This window comes from Scardinius erythrophthalmus, assembly GCF_964197995.2.
Source record: "Scardinius erythrophthalmus genome assembly, chromosome: 5".
In the NCBI taxonomy this organism is placed as follows: domain Eukaryota; kingdom Metazoa; phylum Chordata; class Actinopteri; order Cypriniformes; family Leuciscidae; genus Scardinius; species Scardinius erythrophthalmus.
The window spans coordinates 2,626,480-2,631,755 of NC_138225.1; positions in this window are offsets into that span (position 1 = coordinate 2,626,480).

Here is a 5,276-nt window from a genome sequence, read left to right on the forward strand (position 1 = left end):
ACTCATTTCATTTGCTCCGGATGAATATTGTTGCTGTTACAGGGCTGGATTTTCAGTGTGGAATTGTGCGTATTGCGCATAATTTTGTGCTCAAACACTCAAAGTGCGGCACATAACGCCGCCTCTCAGGACTAAATTGAGTAATTTTTCACTGCTTATTGCACTTCACGCACAAAATTATGTCAAAATGCCATTCTTAGCAAGCATTCACGTAAACACAGTCAGTTATGTTTTAAGTGAATGTTAACAGCTGAGAAAGAAAACGCATGTGTAACGTGCGTCAGGTCTTATAGTGACAGCAGCCTAATAAACCTGCTGCTAAATCTATATATACAGTATATGGCAGTTTTTCATATGTCAATTGCAGATGTCAAAATTGTGGCCAATGAAAATGCTGAGTGGCTGGTAACTTTGGAAAACCACTAACCAGAGTTGCTGGTGAGCAAAACATTTTTATGTCAAGCCCTGATCACATTACTGGTGCAGAAAAGGTTTCAAATGCCATATGATGGAAAAGACCTTCACCCATCACATTTTTGATGGTCTGTTTTCTCATTCATTCTGCTTCACTCTGCACTTATTTGTGACCACAAAACCAGTCACATGGGTTTGAAATTGAGATTTATACATCATCTGAAAGCTGAATAAATAAGCTTTCCATTGATGTGTGGTTTGTTAGGATAGGACAATATTTGGTCGAGATACAACTATTGTAAATCTGGAATCTGAGGGTGAAAAAAAATCGAAACATTGAGAAAATCTCCTTTAAAGTTGTTCATTTATGTTGGCGATTGTGCAGCATTCACTCACACAAATACATGTTTGATATATTTATGCTAGGAAATTTATAAAATATCTTCATGGAACATGATCTTTACTGAATATCCTAATGATTTTTGGCATAAAAGAAAAATGGATAATTTTTACCCGTACAATGTATTGTTGGATATTGCCACAGATAAACCCGTGCGACTCGAGACTGGTGACGTGATCCAGGGTCACAATTCTCCTTCTTGGAGGACGTTCTTTCACCTCCAGCAGGACAGAAAGAGAGAGAATGATGCTGTTGTTGTTTTCCGCATCACAGACGGCGAGGGTCAGCGTGGATCGAGCCGGAAATAAGCTGTCAACAGCTTTCACCTGTCCACTGATTGATCCCTCTATCAGTTTCTCTCTCTCTCTCTCTGCTCATTTCACAATACAATGTTCTCTCGTTCTCTCTTTGGCTCGCCTCCATCTGTCTCTCTTCATCATCTTTTATTATCACTGTCTCTTTTCTCTCCATATGAGAAGTGAGACATACACTTCATGCCTACTAATGATAAGAAAACAGCAGAGGGAATGAAACGTGTGCTTTTTGGAATATGTTATGTCATATAACATAACGTAAATGTGTAGATTTAACCGAGATTCACCTGAAAACCTCATCATCTATACTTGCTTTCGTACACTTAAAAATGATTTGAAATGATAAACTTTTCATTTCACATTTAATTCAATGTTACTTGCCACTTCTTTGTGCAATTTACTAGTGGAAATTGTTTCTACACCAAATTTCACTGAAGAGAAGAGAATAGTGTGTTATTTTTGCACACTATTTAGTGTTCTTCAGATTCCCATACTTTAGAAACCTTTATTTATGCATTTTATTGGTGCATCATCCAATGAAGCTCATCTTTGCTTTGTTCAGTCCATCACCTTCTATGTCAGGAGAAATTTCCATTATAGGAAAAGGAAGTAGCATCTAATGGATCCGTCCCATCTTCACTCCGTCCTGCTCGAATTGAAGACCCGTATTTAATGTCTTTGCATGTAGGAGAGTTCAGTAATCCTGGTTGGATTCTTGTTGCATTCATTTATTTGAACCGTTCACAAGTTTGGAGTCGATACAATTTCAGATTCAAATATGTATAGGTCAAAATACTTACAAAAATAAGTCTCATATTGGCATTTAATGTGCTTTAAAATGGTTTTGTCAGGGTTATGTTAGGTTTCAGTTCATGCTTCTTGTGCTTCCTTTTAGGGGCCGTTTAACAACACTGTTTTCAACTAAAAACGGAAAACCATTTAAGCATTTTGGGTGTTCATTTACACAATGACGCCATTTTGAGGGCCTGAAAACGAGTTTCAAAGTGCAAGTTTTTGAAAACGATACCGTTATCATCTCCATGTAAACCAAAAAACGTGAATTTGTGGAAACGGCGACGTCATGTGTATGTGTATCACATATCACAAAGTGACAGCGCCATCTACTGGCCTGGCAGAATACAGCGATTTTAGTCGTTTTTGTGGACCTGTGTGAACAGGGATTGTTTTGACAACGTTGTCGTCTGTACATGAAAAATACAAAGTGAAAAGAAAAACGTTTCCATTTTTAGTACATTTTTGTCATGTAATTTCAGTTTAGTCTTGTTTATCACCTTGTTAATTTCCTTGGTTTCTGATTAATTACACATGTGTCTCAGTTGCTTCTGTGTATATATATATGTACTCCAAGTTTTCTTTGTCAGTCGTCCTTTGTATTGGTTATGTTTGTAGTTCTCTGATATTCTCGTTGCTGATTAAAGACTATTTCGTGAGATTGTCTGCGTCGAGCGTTTTGGATGGCTAATAGGCTACACGTTACAGGTTTACCTACTCTGTCATGGAAACTAGCATAAACCTTAATTAAACAGTTTAATAATCAATTAAAAATGAATATATATATACGCTGTCGCCACATTGGACCAGTGGTAGATCCATCTGTGGGCGCCATCTTCTGGCGGGACGCGAGATTACATTTGGCCCGACCCTTACAGTGCATTATGGGAATTCTCTAGCTGTTGAGTGTACATTAGTTGCCGTTACAGCGGTGCATTATGGGATTTAATGAGTGCACTCATTAAATTTAAGGGTGTTTCGCCTTATTTAAGGGTAAATAGGGCAAAAGGGTTTTGTATTCAAGTGTGTAAAGCATGACCTCATGCAATTCATTGTTTTCTTATGTTTTACCATAGAAGAAAAGATTCATAATATGTTGATCTGTTGAGTGTTTCTCCCGCTCGCAGTCGTTGGGCTTTTGTCAGATGCTCGGTCTGATTCTGCGCTGCTGTCCTTGAACTCGCCGTCAGACACGCTAAAAACCAATCCTGCTGTTGCCGTGGATACCCAGAGACGGGCGTCAGCACCAGCAGTTCACTATATGACATCCACACCTCCATGTAATCCAATCCTGAACTAAAAACACTGGAATACGCATGTGTTTCAACTCGTGTCTGTAGAGCGCGCTGCAATATTTTTCTCATTCATTTTCTCCAAAAGGATTTCAGTGTGGAGTTGTAGGGCTGTCTTGCTGCAAATCACTTTTCTTTATAGAGAAAAAGAAAGATTTTTTACGTCTGTATGCTATTTTTACTTTGCTCTATAGTATAAGATCTACATATTGAGCATGATTGAATTAATGTAAAGCTACAGTACCGTTCAAAAGTTTAGGGTCAGAACGTTTTTTTTTTGTTGTTGTTTTTTTAATAAATTAATACTTTTATTCATCAAGGGAGAATTAAATTGATCAAAAGTGACAGTAAAGACAGTTATTTTGTTAAAGCAGATTTTGATTTTAAATAAATGCTGTTCTTTAGAACTTTCTATTAATCAAAGAATCCCGAAAAAATTAATATCTCACAGTTTCCACACAAATATGAAGCAGCTCAGCTGTTTTTAACACTGATAATAATCATACATGTTTCTTGAGCAGCAAAACAGCATATTAGAATGATTTCTGAAGGATCATGTGACACTGAAGAAAATTCAGCTTTGATCACTGTAGTAATATTTTACAATATTACTGTGTTTTTACTGTATTTTTGATCAAATAAATAATTGTTCTGGATTGTTTCTAGGTGTTTTTTTTATTATTTTAAGTGAAAATAGTATTCTTCTGGTCTTTGTATAAAGTCTGTGTATTAAGTCTGTGGTATTTGTTGCTTGTTTTATTGTCCGCCAGGTAAAAATCATGAGAATAAGCTGCGGCAATCATTTATTTTTTAATCATATATTTATTTTAAGTAGCACATAATTTGATACCTGGTGTTGTTCAGATCACTAAATGAAGTTCCAAACGCAGGTTTGGGCGGAGCCTAATCATTCAGTCCTGTCAATCATCATTACAAGCGTATATCATGGACTGTAAATATGGGCGTAGTGTCCGTGATGTCACCCACAGTGTTTCTGAAGAGCATTTTTGAAGCCAAAGTGGGCGGAGCCGGCCATCGCCATCTTGGTTGCGTGTCACTCCCGGATAAACGAAAATTAGCTGAGGTGACGTGACGCTAACAGACAGCAGACAAACGGCTAGTAGTGACATCAGCGACAATCCACCTGTCACTCAAATGGCCACGCCCTTAATTATGCAGAACTTTAAAGCTACACTGTGTAATTTTTTTAGTTGATTCTTAGCAAAAAACACTTAGTTCTTTCAAAAATATATGTGCTCATTAATGCATATTTACTTCTTTCAAGTAATAAAGTATTCTCGTAAGTTTATAATCTGCCATTGAAAGTACATATGGGTGAGGGGTTCGAATGCCGGTCGCCATGTTGCCCCTCCATCTTGAAACTACATTAGCCAAAGAGGGACATACCTGTAAATTTAAGCTTCGCCTTTTGCGCTTTTGGAAGCCATGTTAATCTTGGAATAATACGGTCACCGTAGGAGTTAAAACACCCTCGAAATTGAAAGGAACAGAAACTAATATTCACTGGGTAGTCATATACAATTTCACCGCTAGATGGGGGACAATATCACACAGTGTAGCTTTAAGGCTTAATATAATTTAAAAGGATGAGTTAAAAAAAATCACCCCCCTCACAGTCGTCATGAAGGGCAAAATTAGCTATATAGACCAAAACTACTTTTTGCACCAGGCTGTAAACACATTTTCTCCTGCTGTAAAGTTGGGTATTTTAACATAGAGGTCTATGGGATTGAGTCTATTCTGCAGCCGGTCTCTAGTGGCCAGTCAATGAACTGTAGTTTAAGTCACTTCCGTGTTGTAAGGTTGCCTCTTGGCGTATATAAGCAGCAGTCACTCCAAAACTCCTCCTCCACCTCTTCATCTCCTCCTCTATTTCTCTCGTTCTCCCTCTACATAGTACCGTTATAGTGTGGTTGAGATCGAGCCTCCTTCGAGGACAGCAAGCCAAGTGCATTTACCATTAGCTATTAAGACTGGATGGGCAGGCAGACTCATGGACACTAAATATGAGCAAAAGTACTAGTGATGGTTGACTTGGCAAAC